Below are 23,732 nucleotides of genomic sequence, written 5' to 3' on the forward strand. Positions count from 1 at the left end.
AATAAAATGTGAGGCTGGATGAACACAGCAGGCCAAGCAGCATCTCAGGAGCACAAAAGCTGACGTTTCGGGCCTAGACAATAAAATGTGAGGCTGGATGAACACAGCAGGCCAAGCAGCATCTCAGGAGCACAAAAGCTGACGTTTCGGGCCTAGACCCTTCATCAGAGGGGTCTAGGCCCGAAACGTCAGCTTTTGTGCTCCTGAGATGCTGCTTGGCCTGCTGTGTTCATCCAGCCTCACATGTTATGAGATGTTCTGTTGTCCTTTTGGAGAGTCTGTAATACAATAGAATAGGCTGTCATTTCCCTTTGGTTTCTGAACCAGTATTTGTCATATCGTGGACAGGTAATTACTTAGGCTACATGCTAATGTTACTTGTTAGCAGAGTGCAGAATCCACACATTTGAAACTTTGTTGCCACGAATCAAAATACTAGCCAGAAACATGTCAAGGCTGAATACCATGCTGGAGTGCTGGCTTCGGGTCACTCAATCTAACGTACGAAGGGGATTTCGCTTTGTTTTAACACAGAGTGAATGAGACAGCTCAGCGCCCATTCCGCCTCCTGCATCCCTTTGTTCAATTGTATATCGCACACTTTGGACCGAATTCGAGTAAATCCTTTGGTTAGTCAGGCGGGGTGGAGCCTGGGTGATGGGTGGAGTGTTACTCAGGAGCTGTCACCGTTTTGCTGCAGTGTGTGTGTTTGCCATTACTGAATGAGATTGTAGGAGCTGGAGGGCAGCGTACTGCCTTTTAAAGAGCGGCTCATCCGAAGGCACCGTACGGGAAAGAGAGAGAGAGAGCGCCGTCACAGACTGGGTTTACTCACAAACAGACTTTTCCAAAACGCGCACAAAGAGGGAGATTGAAGGTTAGTATTGGAATATTAATAATAGAGATATAAAAACGCTATCTCTAACATGTCGTTTTGCAACGTGTTGTCCAACAAAGAGCGTGTGCTTTCGGGCAGATGAGAGCTCGACCACTTTCTCCCCGCTTTGTGTGTTTTGTCCAATTTGATTGATTTGTAAACAGACTTTTCTATCGTTAGGTTCTCGTCCTGACCCTGGAGAGTGGTGAGGGCCAGCTCCCTGTCCGGGCACTTGGAGTGACTTTACCTGGGAGCTGGTGGGTTGTGAGTGCTTGGGGGTGGGAGGGCAGCTTCCTGGTGAAGATATCATGTTGCAACCTCGGCTGTTCTTTTGTGTTTGACGAAGGGCAAACTGGAGCCATCCGCATTCCAGTAAAAGTACCAATTGTTCAAACGGCAGTTGCAACAAGGTGGGATGCCAGATCACACATTGAGGGACAGGCTAAGTTTTAGTTTGATTGAAATCTTTGTCATTTGCTGGTGTTTTGCTCGCATGGCTTGGGGATTAGTATTGAGTGAGGTAGCTGTCCGAGGTATAGAGCATGGACAATCTGTGGGCACCGGCTTTAACACAGGGTAAAGTCTGAGCATGAATCTGTTACTGTGCTGTGGTTACAGGTCTTCCTGTTTATAAAACGATACGTTATCGAATGCTGATCCTGAATCAACAACAGGGAAAGAGATGTTTCGATCTGTCCTGAGACTGGTTCTAAAGCATTAATTCTGGCTGTTGAGTGTTGTTGCTATGACATCAAACCAGTAAAAGTAGGACAACAAAAGAACCTCCAAAGACTATCTTGACAGGTTAATTAAAAAAAAATAAGTTGAAGCCCATCCACAAAGCGAACTGTCTCACTCAATAATGCCGCAAAATATTAATGAAAAACTGTGGGGGATTCTGTTCTGTCTTATGTTGTGTTATGTTCTGGCCGATTTAAAATACAGTGTCAGGATTTTAACTGGTCAGTGTGAAGCTTTCACTTGTGGCCAGTGCCGTGAAATCCAATGGGTTCTGAAGTGGGCAGGGTCAGACTCCTCTTGAGGCCGATGTGTCCAGATAGGGGTGTAGGACAAAGGGGAGCAGTAGCTAGGTCCATACCTGTACAACGTGGAATTGAATCAGTTCAGTATTAATCATTGGTTTTACCTGAGATCCACATTAACTTAGCTTGGCTGTGACTGCAAAGCAGTAAGAACAGTTTCAAGACCTCAAAACCCTGCGCTACAGGGGGAGTAAGCTCAGCCCCACCCTCCTCATCCTCCTGCATGGGGCTGGTGAGGAAAGGTAAGGGATGAGATGTGATGCCCCTTGTGGTCAAATAGTCTACTGATTTAATGTATGCAATCCACTTGCTGACGCAAGATAACTGAGGTGTCCACCTCCTGAGGCCAGCATGATTGAGCATTTTCAAAAGGAATAGTCTTCAGAAAAAGAATCGAAGAAATCACATTAAATGTAACCAGCATTAGCATGCATTCCTCCTCCACTGTTTTGAATGAAAGACTTGTCCATAGAAGTGGATGAGGAAGGTAAGTGGCTTGATGCCCAGAGGACAATCATTCAGTACAACTAAAGGAAGAGTTGAATTAAGCAAGTGGTCTGTGATTAGCCTGGTCAATGAGTTGCATGCTCAGCTCTCACCAATGTTGAGTCTTCAAGCACAATTGACAGGACTTGAGCATGTAGCTAACACTGACTGTTTAGTGTAGCCCTGTGAGAAAAGTGCTTTATTATCAACGATGCTGTTTCAGGTGGAGGTGTTGTTTGCGGCCATCACCTGCCCACCTTAATTTAGGCATACAAAATCAAATGATACTGCCTGAGTAAGAGCATGGGCGATCTGCCCATTACTAAAACAGATTCCCCGTCCTTATTTCAAGGCTACTTGTTGTATTCTGTGTTTATTTGCACAACAGAAGTGATGACACTCTGACAACAATTTATTGGCTTTTGGAGTTTTGGAACATATACTGCGCATCAATTTAAGCTTTCTAAAAAAATTATTGAATCAAATATTTTCACTCCAACTCAGAATTAACACTGATTAATCAAAAGATTCAGAAACTAGATTCAGAGAAAATGATGGACGTAAATGTTTATCACAAAGACTAAGGTCACATTCAGACCGCAGTCTTGACATTAAAATGCCTGCCTCTGGAGTATAGATTTTTGTAGGGTCACTACAAACTAAAAATCTTTGGCACATTTCTCGAGGTGGCTAAGTTTACGAAAGCAGTTGCTAGAATAAAGAGAGAGTTTTTTTGGTAGAAGTTGTCATGCAGATTATTAAGGGCTAATGCTAAACATCACCTCTAAGTTGAAATGTGACCCTTCTGTCTTCAAAATGCTGTTTTGGGATAAGGAGATTTGGGTGGGGGTCAGTTAAAAATTTTAGATGTAAGACTGACAAATTTTGTGTTGGATAAAACTGAAGGGATGTGTAATCAAGGCAGGTGAATGGAGTTAAAATTCCCATCAACCAAGATCCAACAGAATGGTGGAACAGGCTTGGATGTGTTGAACATCCTGCTTGTGTTTCTTTTCCCCCCACAGTCAATCCATTAGTAGAGATATTGAACACACGCTTGTTCTGATATTAGACACAGCTCAGTTCCTTGAGAATTCTTCACCAATTAGCTGCAATTAAATAGAAGGATAAACTGACAAATCTGCTCCTCTCGTCAGGTCTTGAATCTCCACTTGTTTGTTTTTCTGATTTTCTCCTTTTGATTTTCAGTATTTTACATTGTGGATTAAAATAGGAAAAGATCTGTTTTAAAGACCAAGCATTATTAAAAGATTGCTTTTTGAAAGCAAGTTACCTGACACTCACTGTAAGTGTTCTTTACACTGCTGCTTGTTTAAGCAGTAGTTACAGCCTAGTTTGCAGATGAGCTGGCACCAAAGGCTGTATATGAATGGAGCTCTGGCTAGCAACAAGCAACTGATTGCTGTCTCGTCTAGTGACCAGAGACAAGGGCCTTCTGCCTGCTAACAACAATGGAAATGACTCCCAAGTAGCTGAACTGCTTGGTGGTGTGAATATTTTGGCAGAAAACGTTAGTCCTCTGAGAGGAAAGGAGTTTCTTTTTGCTGTACAGTGAAAAGCATCTTATGTCTAAAGATAGACATGTTATTTCCCGTCTCCAATTGCTGTAAGCTGTGACTTTTAATTGATCAGTTAAAAATCTTCATGTGTGGAAATGAGTCACCCTATGCCTCTTGCAAACACATGAAAGTACCTAGAGAAGAGAGATTGAGAAACAGCATTCAAATCAAAGAAAGGATCATCTTAGCAAACACTGTGGACTGGGGCCACTGAACTGGCTTCCCAGTCTTCCCCTCCGCCCATAACACCATTTTTTGTCTCTGTCTCTATCTGTGTCTGTCTCAATGTGGGTATAGAGAGGGATTCTGAAAGACGGTTAGTGTTTTAACTTGTAGAGTTATATTTCAACTGTTCATAAATGTTTATCTGTAACAAAGCCTATTTATAATAAACATAAATTCTTGTTATGCTGCAGGTATACAAAACTCTGGTGCGGTCGCACTTGGAGTATTGTGTACAGTTGTGGTCACCGCATTATGAGAAGGATGTGGAAGCTTTGGAAAGGGTGCAGAGGAGATTTACTCGGATGTTGCCTGGTATGGAGGGAAGGTCTTACGAGGAAAGGCTGAGGGACTTGAGGCTGTTTTCATTAGAGAGAAGAAGGTTGAGAGGTGACTTAATTGAGACATATAAAATAATCAGAGGGTTAGATAGGGTGGATAGGGAGAGCCTTTTTCCTTGGATGGTGACAGCGAGCACGAGGAGGAATAGCTTTAAATTGAGGGGTGAAAGATATAGGACAGATGTCAGAGGTGGTTTCTTTACTCCGAGAGTAGTAAGGGGATGGAATGCTTTGCCTGCAACAGTAGTAGATTCGCCAACTTTAGGTACATTTAAGTCGTCGTTGGATAAGCATATGGACATACATGGAATAGTGTATGTTAGATGGGCTTCAGATCGGTATGACAGGTCAGCACAACATCGAGGGCCGAAGGGCCTGTACTGTGCTGTAATGTTCTATGTATAGAAACCTGGTCTAAGCCTTCTGTTAATCTGGGCACTTTTGGAATCCTTAACTTTTGTGATGACGCAAGGAATAGCAAGGCCTGATTTCCAGTCCTCCTCCACAGTGAACTGTAAATAGAGATGTTGATTCTTACTAGATGCAGTGTGTATTTGTTACTATAGGTTGATTTCTGTCAGGAGTCAATCGCCTAAAACTGGTTTAATTATATATGATTGAATAATTGCCTTTAAATCCGATACATCTACCTTAATGAATTTGTCACAATTGTCTTCTTTCTGCTACTTTGAATTTAGATGGAATCACCACAATGTTGATTGATCACACTCCTGTCAGCTATTTATTCCCCATCCAAATCCATTACATTTAATTGAGTCTATAGATGTTCTACAGTACCTAGTCCTGACATTGAATTACCTGCTCCTTGGATGTTGTCTGATCTGCAGTGCTTTTTCAGCCTCACACTTTTATAGACTGTGGCTTCCAGCATCTCCAGTCCTTGTCTCCATTGTATTTAATTATTTTGCTGCCACATCCTTCCATCCGATCTTAGGTCTTGCTGTTCCCTTTCTTCTGACAGTCCTATCTCCTTGACTTGCCTCACCACATGTTCTCCTTCACTCTCTCTCTCTCTCTCTCTCTCTCTTGCTCCCTCTCACTCTCCCTCTCTCCCTCCCGCGCGCTCTTTCTCTCACTCGCTCTCTCTCCATCCCTCGCTGTCTCTCCCCCCCCCTCTCTCTCTGTCTCTCTCTCTCTCTCTCTCTCTCTCTCTCTCTCTCTCCCTCCCCCTGTGCAACAAGTGTCCGCGCTATTTCAGTCTCCTCCCCCAGTTATCCAGGCAAGTGGGAAGTGTTCCATCACTTCTGATGTGTGCTTTTTCAGTAGTAAACATGCTTTTGGTCTTCCTAATCAAGTATGCCACTGAGATTCCCTGGTGGTTAGTGATGTCTGCCATTGCTTCTATTTATCTAAGCTGCCTCTGACTCTCTGAATTCCTCCTTCAGTCCTGGACTTTTGCATTTCTCTGATGTTTTCTCTTTGCAAACAGTTCTACCATCAGCACTCTCTGCTGCTGGTCAATGTCTCATTAGGGAAGGCCATGATATAATCCAACTCTGCTTCTCTGCTGTCACTACTGTAGATTATAAACCAATGATAGCAATGTAATATTGATCATGAAATGACCAGGACATGAATAGGAAGGGTTCATAAGGATATGGGCTATTTGCTGTCAAATGGAACTGGATTAATTTAGGATATCTGATTGGCATGGACAAGTTGGACTGAAGGGTCTGTTTCCATGCTGTACAACTCTATGACTCTGCAAAAAACCCACCTAGGTCACTCATGTCCCTCAGGGAGAAAATCAACTTAGTCTATTATACACATGATCCCAGAGCCAGAACAGTATGATTGACTCCCTAATAGCTCCCAGAAATGGCCCCAGCAAGCCACTCAATAGCACCAAAGCATTCCAAAGGTAAAAGCACAGCGAGCGTACCTGGTTGAAGAAGCCTGGTCACCACCACTTTCTCATGGGGAATTTGGGGAAATGAACACAGGAACATGCTAGTGATACACACGAGTCAACATCAGATAACAATTGGACTGCTGCTAATGAGGCTGTAAATTGCCACGGCAGTGTGCTTTTTAAAAAGAAAGACTTTATGTATTTACTGGTGAAAAATCACTAAATTTTTTAATACAGCTAAAACTGCATACTGAGATAATGGGAACTGCAGATGCTGGAGAATCCGAGATAACAAAGTGTAGAGCTGGATGAACACAGCAGGCCAAGCAGCATCTCAGGAGCACAAAAGCTGACATTTTGGGCCTAGACCCTTCATCAGAAAAGGTGAAGGGTCTAGGCCCAAAACGTCAGCTTTTGTGCCCCTGAGATGCTGCTTGGTCTGCTGTTCATCCAGCTCCACACTTTGTTACCTCTAAAACTGCATACTGTTAAGATGACCCTAAAGAGTCAAGTGATCTTTGAAACGCAGGCAAATCAGAAAATTCCACTTTAAAGTGCCCTGGGTGGAGTATCTACCTGTGAGTGCAGATCCTGAGAGAAAACCGCCTGTACAATTCACACTTTGTATTGTCTATAGACCTGCCAAAACTCAAAATCCTCGAACCTCATTGCCTTCAAACCTGAAATTTCATAAAGGAGGCTGTGGAGAAATTAGCTTGTCATAAGCAGGTGTGTGAATCGCTAATATCTGTTCCCTGCTGTGTAGCAATGGCTTCTACCTTCTAATCATTTATATGGACAATGGCAATAAAGAGGAGATGGTAACATAGAGGTAATGTCACTGGACTAGTAATCCAGGAACCTGCACTAATACACCAGGGGCATGGGTTCATATCTTGCCGTGGCAGATGGTGGAATTTAAATTCAAACAATGAATCTGGAATATAAAGAGCCATTGTTGGTGACCATAGTAACTGCCAATGATAGTTGTAAAAACCCATCTGAGAACCTTACCTGGTCAGATGTGTGTGGGTGAGAGTAGAGTGTGTGTGTTTGGAATTTGGAGTGTTCGTATAATTTTACTTAAACCTGGTTAAATATAATAATTATAATACTTTTTTCTAAAATAAAACTTGAAGGAACCTGTCTGTTTTTTTCCCCTGGTCACTACACATAAATAGTTAAAAACTCATAACGAAGAAACATATCCTTTTAATCAAACTTATTGCAGTCAAATAAGGAGGGGAAAGGGAAGAATCATCCTGTTCCCTCTCAGGTGATTGTAGCAGAAAGGGGAAAAGTAACCAGGATTTTAGGATGTCCAATGAATCTGTGGCTGAAATACATAGGAACAGAAGGCAACCATTCAGCCCATCGAGGCTGTCACACCATTCAATCAGATCATGATCTGTATTTTAACTCCATCTACTGGCCGCAGTTACATAACTCTTAATATTGTTGCTCCAAAAATGGTTCTTTCAACCTTAGATTTGAAACTATTAGCCTAACCCATTTCCAACAATTTTTTTGGACATTTTCATTCCCTTCTGTGTGTTTGGTTCAGAAAGCGAAACTAGAATATGAAAGTAAGCTTGCAGAAAACATAAAAACTGACTGCAAAAGTTTCTATAGATACGTGACGAGAAAAAGGCTGATGAAGGTAAAGTAGGTCCTTTGTAGTTAGTATCTGGTAAATTCATTATGGACAACAAAGAGATGGCAGACCAGTTGACAGAATTGGTCCTAGTCAGCATGGATTTACTGAAGGGAAATCATGCTTGACAAATCTTCTGGAATTTTCTGAGGATGTCACAAGTGAAGTGGACAAGGGTGAATCAGTAGAAGTTGTGTATCTGGACTTTCAAAAAGCTTTTGACAAGTTTCTACATGAGATTAGTAAGGAAAATTAAAGCTGATGGTACCAGATGTATTATATTGATGTGGATAGAGAACTGGTTATCAGACAGAAAGCAGAGAGTTGGAATAAATGGGCCCTTTTCAGAATGGCAGGCAGTGATGAGTGGGGTACCACAGGGCTCAGTGCTGGGACCTCAGCTGTTCACAATATACTTTAATGATTTGGCAGAAGGATTTGAATGCAATGTCTCCAAATTTGCAGATGACACAAAGCTGGGTGGCAGTGTGTTCTGTGAGGAGGATGTGAAGAGGCTACAGGGTGACATGGACAGACTGGCTGAGTGTGCAAATACTTGGCAAATGCAACATAATGTGGATAAATGTGAGGTTACCTACTTTGATGGCAAAAACAGGAAGATAGAATATTGTCTGAGTGGCTGTTTAGGAAAAGGTAGGGTGCAACGAGGCCTGGGTGTCATAGTGGAACAGTCGCTGGAGGTTGGAATGCAGGTGCAGCAGGTGGTGAGGAAAGCTGATGTCATGCTGGCCTTCGCAGTGAGAGAGGTTTTGAGTATCGGTGCAAGGATGTCTTGCTGTAGTTATATACGGCTTTGGTGAGGCCACACCTTGAGTATTGTGTGCAGTTTTGGTCTCCTAGTCTAAGGAAGGACATTTTGCTATTGAGGAAGTCCAGCGAAAGGTCACCAGACTGATTCCGGTAGGACTGACATATGAGAAAAGATTGAATCAACTGGGCTTGTATTTGCTGGAATTTAGAAGAATGAGGGGGTATCTCATAGAAAAATATAAAATCCTGATATGACTAGACAGTTAGATGCAGGAAGAATGTTCTTGATGTTGGGAAGGTCCAGAACTAGGGGTCACAGCCTAAGAATAAGCCATAAGCCATTCAGGACGGACTTGAAGAATTTCTTTACTCAGAGGTGCGAACCTGTGGAATTCTATCCCACAGGAAGCTGTTGTTGCCAGTTCATTGTTTTCAAGAGGGAGCTAGATGTGGCCCTTGAAGCTAAAGGGATCAAGGGGTGTGGGGAAAACACAAACAGGATACTGAGATTGCGCAATCCACCATTATTAAATTGAACGGTGGTGCAGGCTTGAAGGGCTGAATGGCCAATTTTTGCACCTGTTTTCTGCATTTCTGTGTGTCTGTGTGTGTGACGATGTATATGAGTGGAGTTATGATTTTACTCTGTGGTGTGAGGTGACCCACAGTAGTTTCGTGCTGCTTCTCTAAAGTTGTGAAGAAGAATCATACTGGACTCAACACATTGACTCAGTCTCTGTCTCCACAGAGACTGCCAGACCGGCTGAGTTTCTCCAGCATTTTTTTAATTTCAGATTTCCCAGATCTTTCATTTTATTTATGATCCAATATAGTTTGTAATCTGGTCCTTGGGTTTAGGGGAAGGGTTTATGGAAGTGGTGGAAGCCATGATCAGAGATACGCAGTGAGGAGCTTTTGAATGGTGAAGAAGACCATTCACCAGCCAAGGTGAAATGAGAAAGCAAGGTGATATGGATAAGGATGCTTAAGGATAGGGATTCGGAAGAGCACAAAGCTTAAACTGTGGTTTAGTGTGAAGTAATTGCATTGAAGGAATTGTGTCTTTAGCATGTTGTTTTCAAAAGCTGAACACATGATACTAACAGAGCCCAGAAACACAGACATAATATAATCAATATTGAGGAGGTAATGGCATATTGGTTATATCACTGGACTGATAATGCCGAACCTCAGGCTAATGCTCTGGCAATATGGGTACGAAATCCAACATGGTAGCTGGTGAAATTTGAATTCATTGAAGATCAGGAATAAAAGGTTGCCCTAATGATAACCTGTCAATAATTATAAAACTGCATCTCATTCACTAATGTCCTCTAGGGAAAAATATCTGCCATCCATACCTGTTTTGTGTTAAATGTGACTCTAGACCCAGAGCAATGTGGTTGACTCTTCACACCCCTCTGAACAATTACGGATGGACAATAAATGCTGGTCTAGCCAGTAAAGCCTGCATTCCATGAATGAATGAATAGGAGAGATAGTAGAAGCTGAATTACACAACTTTAAAATGGAATGCAAGATCAGGGAGACCTGAGGACTGGTGTGTACAAATATTTGAAGGCAATGCTGCAGGTTAACAAAACGATTACTAAAGCATGTGACTCTGGAATCCACACTTTAGGAAGGACTTTTGGAGAGCACACTAAGGAGATCTGTAGAATATTTCCAGCGATGATGGGTTACAGTTACACAAGTAGAAAATTTAGGTTAGTCTCCCAGTTGTAAGCGGAGACTTAATATTGGTGTTAAAAATCCTGAAGGGTTTAGACACAGAAAATAAAAATAAACTGACTGATAAATGTGAGGCACAGATCAGAGAGGACGTGTGGAAAATCCTTTCCAGACAGTAAGTGCCTAGGGTTTGGATTGGTGGATACAGATTCAAAGTCACCTCTAAAAGGCGATTTAATAAATACTGAAGTAAAAAAAGTCCAAGGACATGATAAAAGAAGTGGGACTAAATGGATTGTCCTTTTATAAGAGGTGGCATAGATTTAATGACTGAAAGACCTCCTTATGTGCTGTACTATTCTAGGACTGATTCATGGTTTTATGAAAGGGAAATCACACATGATAAACGTATTAGAGTTCTTGAAGTTTGTAACAAACAGGATAGATGAAGAGTAACTGGGAGATGGAGTGCATGTGGCTTTCAAGAGGTATTTGATAAAGTGCCATATTAAACGTTGCTGCATAAGATAAGAGCTCATGGTGTTGGGGATGATGTAGTACTGTTGATAGAGGGCCAGCTAATTAACAGGAAACAGAGTCAGAATAAATGGGTTCAAAGATAGTAGGAACTGCCGATGCTGGAGAATCTGTCATACCAAGGTGTAGAGCTGGACGAACTTCAGAAAATTTAATGAAAGGTCCAGGCCTGAAACATCAGCTTTCCTGCTCCTCTGATGCTGCTTGGCCTGCTGTGTTCATCCAGCTCTACACCTTGTTATCTCAGAATAAATGGGCTTGTTTCATGTTGATAATGATAACTCGTGCAGTGCCGCAGGAATCAATATTGGAGCCTCAACTGTTCACAATCTATATTAATAACTCGAATGAACACACGCAGTGTATTGTAGCCTCATTTGTCAATGATGTAAAGATGGGTAGGAGAGCACATGGCCTGGATTGTCACAATCTGGATGAATTTAAAAATCGTGGGCTGGACCCAGATTGAAAAAAATTGAATAGAAGTCTTCAACCCATTTGCAGAAGATCCCATGTTTTTCTGCTGGGAGAGGCGGATGCAGAGTAAATCATACAGGTGAACAGCCTGATCTCAGCATAGAACATAGAACATAGAACAGTACAGCACAGAACAGGCCCTTCAGCCCACAATGTTGTGCCGACCATTGATCCTCATGTATGCACCCTCAAATTTCTGTGACCATATGCATGTCCAGCAGTCTCTTAAATGACCCCAATGACCTTGCTTCCACAACTGCTGCTGGCAACGCATTCCATGCTCTCACAACTCTCTGCGTAAAGAACCTGCCTCTGACATCCCCTCGATACTTCACTTTCCACCAACCAGCTTAAAACTATGACCCCTCGTGCTAGCCATTTCTGCCCTGGGAAATAGTCTCTGGCTATCAACTCTATCTATGCCTCTCATTATCTTGTATACCTCAATTAGGTCCCCTCTCCTCCTCCTCCTTTTCTCCAATGAAAAGAGACCGAGCTCAGTCAACCTCTCTTCATAAGATAAGCCCTCCAGTCCAGGCAGCATCCTGGTAAACCTCCTCTGAACCCTCTCCAAAGCATCCACATCTTTCCTATAATAGGGCGCCCAGAACTGGACGCAGTATTCCAAGTGCGGTCTAACCAAAGTTTTATAGAGCTGCAACAAGATCTCACGACTCTTAAACTCAATCCCCCTGTTAATGAAAGCCAAAACACCATATGCTTTCTTAACAACCCTGTCCACTTGGGTGGCCATTTTAAGGGATCTATGTATCTGCACACCAAGATCCCTCTGTTCCTCCACGCTGCCAAGAATCCTATCCTTAATCCTGTACTCAGCTTTCAAATTCGACCTTCCAAAATGCATCACCTTGCATTTATCCAGGTTGAACTCCATCTGCCACCTCTCAGCCCATCTCTGCATCCTGTCAATGTCCCGCTGCAGCCTACAACAGCCCTCTACACTGTCAACGACACCTCCGACCTTTGTGTCGTCTGCAAACTTGCTGACCCATCCTTCAATCCCCTCATCCAAATCATTAATAAAAATTACAAACAGTAGAGGCCCAAGGACAGAGCCCTGTGGAACCCAACTCACCACTGACTTCCAGGCAGAATATTTTCCTTCTACTACCACTCGCTGTCTTCTGTTGGCCAGCCAATTCTGTATCCAAGCCGCTAAGTTCCCCTGTATCCCATTCCTCCTGACCTTCTGATTGAGCCTACCATGGGGAACCTTATCAAATGCCTTACTGAAGTCCATATACACCACATCCACAGCTCGACCCTCATCAACTTTTCTAGTCACATCCTCAAAAAACTCGATAAGGTTTGTAAGGCATGACCTACCCCTCACAAAGCCGTGTTGACTGTATTTGATCAAGCCATGCTCTTCCAGATGGTCATAAATCTTATCCCTCAGAATCCTTTCTAACACCTTGCAGACGACAGACGTGAGACTTACCGGTCTATAATTGCCGGGGATTTCCCTATTTCCTTTCTTGAAGAGAGGAATTACATTTGCCTCTCTCCAGCCCTCAGGTACGACTCCAGTGGAGAGCGAGGATGCAAAGATCTTCGCAAGTGGCGAAGCAATTGCATTTCTCGCTTCCCAAAGCAGCCGAGGACAAATCTGGTCCGGGCCTGGCGACTTGTCAATCTTAATGTTTGACAAAATTTTCAGCAGTGCCATTTGACATTAGTGTCGAAAAGGACCCTCCTCCATTGTTCTGAAGACCTTAAGCTAGTGTTGGTATCACAAATTTGTGGAAGAGACATGGCTGCTCTTGAAGGGTGGATAAAGTCTGTTCAAATATAATAGTTATCTTATTGAAGTTATGTAAATCCTCTGCCCTTGAAAAGTAGAATAAAGTTTGCAGTTTTCATTTTGAGTAGGCAGAAAGACACCTTTAGCTGGAGTGCATTGATTGGAAGCTTAGAGAAAAGAAGTTAGCTATCCCTTCTCGCAGATTTCATTGTGATATTTTTCAAGGATTGTTATTACAGCTGAGTCCATTGTGAATGTTTGGCCACATTTCAAAAGTTTCAAAACCACTGACTTCAGTAGGGAGACTGAGTTCATATTTTTCAGAGACCATTAAAGGAAGGCTGTCTTTGAAGTCATTACTGAATAAGAGCTTGTTTGTCTGTACAACTTTTTAACCACATGAGAGGACTTAAAATTTTTGAATGGATTTTATGAATGCATGGTCTGAAATTTTGCTCCCAGATTGTAACTTTCTCCACAAAAACAATTCTGGAAAAAATGACCAGACATCAAATATTGGTTCCAGGGAGGGTGGGTCTTAACCGGAACCAGGCCCATGTCCTGGAAAGAGTTCAGAGCTAGCCAAAGGATCTTATTGAAATGTCATATTCTGAAGTGTCTTGGCAGGATAGATGTTTTAGAGGGAGAGGCCAGAAGTAGGGTGCAGTTTCAAAATAAGGGGTTCCCTATTTAATATAGAAATGAGAAGGAATTTCTCCTCTCAGAGGCTCTTTAATCTTTGGAATTCCGTGTGCCAGGGAGCAATGTAGTTATTGAATACCTTCAAGGTGGAGTTAGACAGATCCTCAATCTGCAACGAATCATGGCAAAGAGGAATGTCAAGTTAAGGCCACAGTCAGATAAATTATGACTTAAGAAAATGGGAAAGAAAGCTGGAGAGATCAAATGACCCCTTTGTCCTTCTGTAATGTATGTTTTTTGTGGTTGTATGCATGTGTATGAAAAGCCTGTGGACTCAGTCTTGTTCACTTGTCCATCTCTCGCATTTTAAAATTTTTTCTTTCTTCGTTCATAGGGTGTGGGTCACACTGGCAGGGCCAGCATTTATTGCCCATCCTAAATTACCTCTCAAGGAGTTAGTGGTGAGCTGACTTCTTGAACCACTGCAATCCATTTGGTATAGGGACTGACCATCTGTGGTGTTGCTGCTTGAATTGGACCTGTTGGAATTTACGTAAATTAAGAGGAACTGGGATTTAAACTTTATCCATGGTCCTGTAGATCTATGAAAACAAGGTTTGCTACATCTGATTTGTACTAAATTCTATCAAATATAGTCAAACCTGATGACACCTCTTGATCCAATGATTTTCTCCTAAAATAGACTCAGCAGTTCTGCAGGCAAATACAATGAATTTTGAAAGAGTCTGTTGTTAGTGGAGCTGTGAATAAATTACCATCCAATTCGATGAAGACAAGACAGTCTCTCAGAGCTGTCAAACCTGAGAGAAAATAATAGGAGTGAGATTGGTTGCTCCTCCATAGGGGAACAGAACTGCAGTGGTCACCTAGGTGTAGTGACATAGTCAGTAAAGTCCAGCATAACGAAAATAAAATTTTCCCTCAACAGCGTCAGGTTTGCCTTTCAGAGGGATACACGCAGGAATGAATCCCTTATTTTCCCCAATTCTCCTGTTTGAGGTTTACATACTGACTGCCTTATTTCATGTATTACGATAGTGATTGCATTTTTAAAAAACGTCAATAGCTGCAAAGTACTCTGAGATGTACAATGGTTGTGAAAAGTGCTTACATAAATGCAAATCTTCCATTATTCAGGATTTTCCTTAAAGTTTGTCTTTGAAACTAATTATCCGACACTCCTGTTCTGTTTGGGTGACTGAATCACAGAACTAGTACGGTGTAGAAGGGAATCATTTGGCCCATCATGTCTGAACTGGCCCTCTGAGCATTTTGTCTTATCTGTAACCGTGCACATTGTTTCCATTTAAATAATCATCTAAAATCTTCAAGACTACCTCAATTGAACCTGCCTCCACTACACTTTCAGGTAATATATTCCATATGCTAACTACCTGCTGAGTGAATCATGTGTGTGGGTCAGTGTCAATTTTTGTATGTTAGTACTCCACTGAATCGCCTTGGACAGTTGTATTACGTCATAGGTGCTATATAAATGCAGATTGCTACAGTTGTTCTTCCTTTTATGTGCCCCAATATCTTTTAGCAATAAACCAGTATTACAGATCAGCAATGATCTCATTAAGTGGTGGAACAGGCCTGAGGAATTGAATGGCCACGTCCTGTTACTGCATTCTGGAGTCATAGTCATCAACATGGAATGGACCCTTCAGGCCAACGTGGCTGTGACGACCCAGATATCCTAAATTAATCTAGACTCATTTATCAGCATTTGACCCACATCCCTCTAAACCTTTCCAGATGCCTTTTAATTGTTGTAATTGTACCAGCCTCCACCACTTCCTCTGACAGATCATTCCATGCATGCACCCCTCTCTGTGTGAAAGGGTTGTGATAGGGTTAAGCTTAAACCCTCTAGGTTTGGACTCCCCCACCATGGGGAAAAAAAGACCTTGTTCACGTTATTTCTGTCCCTCATGATTTGATAAACCTCTATAAGGTCACCCTTCAGCTTCCTATGCTCGAAGGAAAAAAATCCTAGCTCATACAGCCTGATCTGTTGGAAATAGACTTGCAATTACAGAGCATCCATCACTGTTACAGTACTCAGTGTCAGTTTAGGTTCCATTCTAATGACTCCCGAGTGGGAATTGAACCTATAACCTTCTGATTCATGGGGGAAGAGTGCTGGCTATTAAATTCTTTTGTGTGTAAGGAATGATTGGTGTATGAGCTGACCATCTAAGCCAGCTAGTTGTGTCCAAAGGAAGATCCTCCAGCTATTTCAAAGATGCAGGAAAGCTTGCTTCAGACAAATGAGCTGAGGGTGTGGTTCAGTTTGTAAATTCCCGCTGACCGTGAACTGAAACAGCTATCATCATCCGCACAGTTTAAAAAGATACACTTTCTGACCAGCTGCATATTGCTGCTCATTGCTGTTGGCACCTTCTGTCAGGTTTACTGGTTCCTTTGCTGCCTGGCAGTTTCAAGGCGTGGCACTGAGTGGAGGTGAGTGCTAGCCTAGAACTGGTATAACTTCCGTACAGAAACTGGTGATACAGATTAAACCACACACTCAATCACATCCAGCTTAAACGTGATCATAGATCCAAATGTTTTCACAGGAGAGTCGTTAGTTCAGATTTGACACTGAGCTACCTAAGGTGATTATGCAGTCACCGGGCCCGAAACCTTAACTCTGATATTTTTTTTCTTCACAGATGCTGCCAGAATTGCTGAGCTTTTCTAGCAGCTTCTGTTTTTGTGAGGAGATTATAGCACAGCTGATTGAAACTTTGGTCAAGGAAGTAGCTTTTAAATAATTCAATGATTTTCCCAGGCTTGGGGAGTCGAGGACTCGGGGGCCTCAGTTTAAGGTAAGAGGGAAGAGAATACATGGGAATCTGAGGGGCAACTTTTTTACAGAGGGTAGTACGCATGATGGAATGAGCTGCTGGCAGAAGTGGTTGAGGCAGGTACATTAAAAGGCATTTGGATGAATACATGGATAGGGAAAATTTAGAAGGATATGGGCCAAGTGCAGGGAAATGGGTTTAGCGCGGATGGACATTTTGGTCAGCACGAGCCAGTTTGGACTTAAGGGCCTGTCTGATAATGCTTTAGAGAACGTGAGAGATAGTGAGTCGGATAGACATAGGTAGGGAATTTCATAGCTTATGGCCTACTTAGCAAAAGACACGGCCACCAATGGTGGGGAAAGAAAGAGGAATCTACCTCAAATCTGTGACAAAAACCATAGAACTGAGGATGTTGGAAATCAGAAACAAAATCAGAAATTTCTGGAAAAATTCAGCCGGCCTGGCAGCATCGGTGAAGAGAATGCAGTTAATGTTTCAGTCCTAGTGACCCTTCTTCAGAACAGTCAGTCGTTTCTGAAGAAGGGTCACTGGACCCAAAACAGTAATTGTAGTTTTCCTCCAGGTGCTGCTAGTAATGTTGAGATTTTCCAGCAATTTCTGATTTTGGCAAGTCTCTGACCCCTGTTCATTGATTGCTCCATCACAGGGAAAAATTTCTTCCTGTCTACTCTTCATAATTTTATACAGCTTATTGACCACCCCCCCCCACATTGTCCTCTGCTCCAAGGAAAACAGCCCCCTTCTGCCCAATCTCTCATCATAAATAAAACTCTGCAGCCCAGGCAACACCCTGATAAATCCCCTCTGCATCCTCTCTAGTGCTATCACATCCTTCCTGTAATGCAGATTCCAGAACTGCGCATAATACTCTCTCTAGCTGTGGCCTAACCAATGTTTTCTCCAGTTCCAGCATAACCTCCTTGCTCTTAAACTCTATGCCTTGACTAATAAAGGCAAGTTTACCAGATGTTTTCTTAATTATTTTATCCACCAGTCTTGCTACCTTTCAGGGACTGGTGGACACACACACCACACCACACCCTCTGATCCTTGGTGTTTGCCTGGATCCTACTGTTTGTCGTGTATTCCCTTGCCTTGTTTGTCCTGTATTTGATCAGATGGGCCAAAGTGTGGCAGATGAAGGTTAATTTTGATAAATGTGAGGCGATGCATTTGGTAAGACAAACCAGAGCAGGACTCATACAGCAAATGGTAAGGCCCTGGGGAGTGTTGCCAAACTAAGAGACCTAGGGGTGCAGATGTATAGTTCTTTGAAAATGCAGTCACAGGTAGGCAGGGTGATGATGAAGGCATTTGGCACACTTGCTTTCATTGGTCATAGGATTGAGAGTAGGAGTTTGGATGTCATGTTGTGGCTGTGCAGGACATTGGTGAGGCCATTTTTGGAATACTGCATACAATTCTGGTAGCCCTTCTACAGAAAGGATGTTGTTAAACGTGAGAGGGTGCAGAAAAGATTCACAAGGATGTTGCCAGGATTTTAGGGAGAGATTGGATAGACCTTTCTTCCCTGGAGCACAGATGCAGAGGTGATAGAGGATTTTAAAATCACGAGGGGAACGGATAAGGTGAATAGCCGAGGTCTCTTTCCTAGGGTGGGGGAGTCCAAAACTAGAGGACATAGGTTTAAGGCGAGAGGGGAAAGATTTAAAAAGGACCTGAGGGGGTGACTTCTTAGTGGTGTGTATATGAAAAAAGCTGCCAGAGGAAGTGGTGGAGGTAGATACAATTACAATTTTTAAAAGGCATCTGGGTGGAGATATGAATAGGAAGGGTTTAGAGGGATATGGTCGAAAGCTGGAAACTTTTTATATTCATTTGTGGGATGTGGGAGTCGCTGGCTGGCCAGCATTTCTTGCCCATTCCTAGCTGCCCATGAGAAGGTGGTGGTGAGCTGCCTTCTTGAACTGCTGCAGTCCTCCTGCTGTAGATTGACCCACAATGCCATTAGGGAGAGAATTCCAGATTTTGACCCAGCGACTGTGAAAGATCGGAAATATATTTCCAAGTCAGGATGGTGAGTGACTTGGAGGGGAAATTGCAGGTGGTGGCATTCCCATCTGTCTGATGCCCTTGCTTTTCTAGATGGAAGTGGTCGTGGAATTGGAAGGTGCTGTTTGAGGATCTTTGGGGAATTTCTGCAGTGCATCTTCTAGATAGTACGCACTGTTGCTACTGAGGGTTGGTGGTGGAGGGAGTGGATACATGTGGATGTAATGCTAATCAAGTGGGCTGCTTTGTCCTGGATGATGTCGAGTTTCTTGAGCATTGTTGGGGCTGTACTCATCCAGGCAAGTGGACAGTATTCCACTGTGGAGCGAGGAGGTGAGTCAGTCACCGCAGTATTCCTAGCTTCTGACCTGCTCTTGTAGCCACTGTGTTTATGTGGTGAGTCCAGTTGAGTTTCTGGTCAATGATAACCCCCAGGATGTTGATAGAGGGGGATTCAGTGATGGTGACACTGTCAAAGGATGGTGGTTAGATTATCTCTTATTGGTGATGTCATAGCCTGGCATTTGAGTGGTGCGAATGTCACTTGCCTGTTGTCAGCCCAACCCTGCATATTGTCCGGGTCTTGTTGCATGTGAACACAGACTGCTTCAGTATGTGTGGAGTCGTGAATGGTGCTGAACAATGTGCAATTACTGGCAAGCATCCCCACTTCTGACCTAATGATGGAGAGAAGGTCATTGATGAAGCAGCTGAAGATGGTTGGGCCTAGGACACTACCCTGAGGAACTCCTGCAGAGATGTCCTGGAGCAGAGATGATTGACCTCCAACAACCATGACCATCTTCCTATGCGTCAGGTATGACTCCAACAACTGGAGCATTTGCCCCCTGATACCCATTGATTCCAGTTTTGCTAGGGCTCCTTGATGCCACACTTGGTCAAATGCAGCCCTCGCCTCACCTTTGGAATTCGGCTCTTTTGTCTGTGTTTGAACCAAGGCTGTAATGAGATCAGGAGCTGAGTGGTCCTGGCAGAACCCAAACGGGGCATTGCTGAGCAGGTGCTGCTTGATAGCACTGTTGATGACACCTCCCATCACTTTACAGATGATCTAGAGTAGACTGATGAGGAGGTAATTAGCCAGGTTGGATTTGTCCTGCTTTGGGTTTGTAGTATGTACTTGGGCAATTTTCCAGGTAGCTACCAGTATTATAACTGTACTGGAACAGCTTGGCCAGGGAAGCAGCAGGTTCTGGAGCACAAGTCTTCAGTACTATTGCTGGAATGTTGTCAAGGCCCATAGCCTTTGCAGTATCCATGGTCTGCAACCATTTCTTGATATCTCGTGGAATGAATCAAATTGGCTGAAGGCTGGTATCTGTAACGCTGGGGACTACTAAAGGAGGCCGAGATGGATCATCTACCTGGCACTTCTGGCTGAAGATTTCTGCAAAGGTTTCAAACTTAACTTTTGCACTGATGTGCAGGGCTCTTCCATCATTAAGGATGGGGATATTTGTGGAGCCTCCTCCTCTAGTGAGTTGTTTAATTGTCCACCACCATTCACGGCTGGATATGGCAAGACTGCAGAGCTTAGATCTGATCCATTCGGTGTGGGATCACTTAGCTCTGTCACTTGTTGCTTTCACTATTTGGAGCACAAGTACTCCTCTTTGGTACTAGGTCAGATTGGGATGTCTAGTTAGAGCAGATAATTTGGACTAAGGTTCTGTTCCCATGCTGTATGAGTCTATGACTCTAAGTATATCGCCTCACATTTATTAATCTAGATTAAATTCCATTTGCCACTGATCAGCCTATCTAACTAGCCTATCTATATCCCCTTGTTGTCTCAGGCTATCCTTATCAATATTGTAGCCACCCACAGTGGGTGCTCTCCAGTTCAAATAAGGATGTTTTCCTCATATATTTTGTTCACAGCTTTGGAAGTATAGACATGCAAGCAGGGGACAGCTTGTTATAGCCACAAGAATGATGGGAGATATGTGGATTTTAATTAACTTTCCTCCCTAGTGCATGGACAAAAGTTGTAGACCAGGTTCAGTTCCGTTGTGATGACTCTACAGTCACATGGCCATTGGCAAATACATTGACACATTGGTTATTGGCTAGATATCATGGCAGACCAGCCACTTGGCACAATATGTACATCCAGGTTTTCAGATGGAACAGAGCTCTGTGTCACAGCTGCAATTTCCAAACTATAGCAGCCAGCATTCTCACAGCAAGCTCCCACAAACAGCAATGTGCTAATTTAGTCTATAAGCTTAAGGCTATGGCACTCGAAAGGTCCAATCAGAGGAACATTGCCCTGCAGTTCCCTGAGGACTACTCAATCATCTAAAGGAGTTGCAGGATGATATCGTCACCTACTCCCCCTTTCCTCCGCTTCAACTGTGACCACAATTTGCTCTTCCAATCAGTACTACAAAGTCTAAGTGAAATTGTCTTAGTTCACCTTATCTCATGGGGCTATACAATCTTTTCTTGGACTCGAGTGGAAAAGGAGCATATATGTGGCTGTAATGTGGGTACTTGGTCCAGATTTTTCAATTGATGTTTTCTTAACACTTTCTTTTGGCTGTTTGCTGCTGAAAATTCATTGAGAGTCTTACTGAATGTCATTTCCATGCCTTCAGTTAGTGAACCTAATGTACTAGAGGAACAGCCCTCACTTTCCACTGAGGCACTTTACAGACTTCAGAACTTAATGTTTGAGTTCAACAACTTCAAAGCATAAACCCTGTCCTGTTTTGATTACCCCCAAGTATCTTGTTTGCCTTGGTTTGCTCTCAGCAGAACTGACCTATTTTCATTCAATTCACACTTACCTTTAATGCTTAAGTAAGGAAAAACAATCTACTGTGGATACTGGAGATCTGAACTAAAAACAGAAAATGCTGGAGAATCTCAGCAGGTAAGGAGAGCAAAACAGAGTTAACATTTGAAGTCTGATATGACTTCTTCAGAACTCATTAATACCTATTCTGCATCATATATCTCTCCTACCACCATTAACACTCCTTTTGTCACTTGATCTGGGCACCCTTACTACGTGATCAGAGATAATGGGAACGGCAGGTGCTGGAGAATCCGAAATAACAAAAGTGTGGAGCTGGATGAACACAGCAGGCCAAGCAGCATCAGAGGAGCACAAAAGCTGACGTTTCGGGCCTAGACCCTTTTCTGATGAAGGGTCTGGGCCCGAAACGTCAGCTTTTGTGCTCCTGAGATGCTGCTTGGCCTGCTGTGTTCATCCAGCTCCACACTTTGTTAACCCTTGCTACATGTATCACTCATTCCTCTTCCCTCTGTCAATAATATTAAAACTGTGATTTTATAGTTCTGAAGAAGAGTCATACTGCACTCTGTTTCTTTGCAGATACTGTCAGACATGCTGAGTTTCTTCAGCATTTTCTGTTTTTTATTTCAGAGCTCCACCATCTGCACTACTTTCCTTTTAATTGAACGCAATGTGTTAACTTTGGAAGAACATCAGTTTTTGTGTGTTAAAGGTCCCACTATAGAGTCTTGGCCACATAATCCATGCTAAGGTTTCAGTGCGGTACCGAGGCAGTGCTCCATAGTCAAAGTGCCATTATTTTGGACAAGGCATTAAACTGAGGCACTCTTGATTAGTACAAGATCTCATGGAGACTCTTACAAGACACCACTCTACTCCACTGAGTGCATGCATCCTGAATTTAAATGTGTTAAGAACTGTCAAGTGCTAATCTACCAAACAGCTCGCAAAATAACCTGATTTGCTAGTTTTGACAGTGATAGTATTCTAATTTCCAGTTAGTGGCAGAGCAGGTGATTCATACACTTATACAGCGCATTAAAGGTACTTTGGCCCGTCGAGTCTGCACTGACAAAACTACCACTACAGAGGCACACTAATCCCAGTTTCCTGCACTCGTCTCTCATCCTTGAATGTTATGGTATTTGAAGTGCTCATCCAAATTTTGGTTTAAAGGTTGTAAGGTCCTGGCCTCCACTACCTTCTCAGGCAGTGCTTTCCAGATTCCCACTACCCACTGAGTGAAAAGGCTTCATGCCAAATCCGCTCTGAATCTCCCATCCCTTACCCTAAAACCATGACCCCTCATGATTGACCTATCAACCAAGGATTGGGTGGTCTGAGGTTACAGATATTGCAGTGTGGTATGATTATTCTCCTGGTACTGACATCATCAAGAGCTGATTGAACCACACATTAGCTTCAATAGACAGAATTGAATGTAGAGTTTTGCTTATTTACATGGGATATGGGCATCATTGACAAGGGCAGTGTTTATCGCCCTTGAACTGGAAGGTTTTGCTCAGCCAGAGAGCAGTTAAGAGTCAATGACACCTGGAGTAGATTGCCTTTCCTAAAGGATCTTCGTGAACCAGGTGGGTTTCTATGACAGTCAATTCATGGTCACCATTCCTGTGGCATATTTTAATTTCAGATTTATTAACCCAATTTAGATGCCACCAGTAGCGGTGCTTGGATTTGAACTTGTAACCCCAGAAAATTATATTGATCTTCTGAATTACAAATCCATACTGATCCTCCTAAGAGTATCCCAGCCAGCCCCAGCCCCTGCCCTATTCCTGTAACCTTGCATTTGCCATGGCTAACCCATCTAGCCTGCACATCCTTGATGGGTCAGTATGTGTATGACATCTGGCCACAACCAGCTGGATTGCTGAGAGAGTCTTTTCCTGTCGCCAACTTCTGCCTTTCTGAGTACTCATGGCATAGAATGTCTGCTGCCCTCTGGATATCTTCACAATTCAGCTTTCTTATTTCTGATTAAAATGTACATTCGTGACTAAGTGGGGCTATGAATCAGAAGGAGTTTTTATTTGCAGTATAACAGCAGTGGGGATATAATATGTTTATCAGGATTCCTTGATTCCATCTA

General features: G+C 42.9%; 1 protein-coding gene across 2 annotated transcripts in view; it reads left to right on the forward strand.

Annotated features, from left to right (window-relative positions):
* The first annotated feature begins 586 nt into the window (after positions 1-586).
* LOC125447728 (synaptosomal-associated protein 25-like) overlaps positions 587-23,732 on the forward strand; it is an 84,510-nt gene continuing 61,364 nt past the window's right edge. Inside the window, exon 1 of one of the 2 annotated variants that reach the window (XM_048522370.2) lies at positions 587-877. The gene's annotated coding sequence lies outside the window, so the exon portion shown is untranslated. The remainder of the gene's footprint in view (positions 878-23,732) is intronic. The other variant, XM_048522369.2, reaches the window with a different exon arrangement.

Source organism: Stegostoma tigrinum, chromosome 39, assembly GCF_030684315.1.
Source record: "Stegostoma tigrinum isolate sSteTig4 chromosome 39, sSteTig4.hap1, whole genome shotgun sequence".
Lineage (NCBI taxonomy): Eukaryota > Metazoa > Chordata > Chondrichthyes > Orectolobiformes > Stegostomatidae > Stegostoma > Stegostoma tigrinum.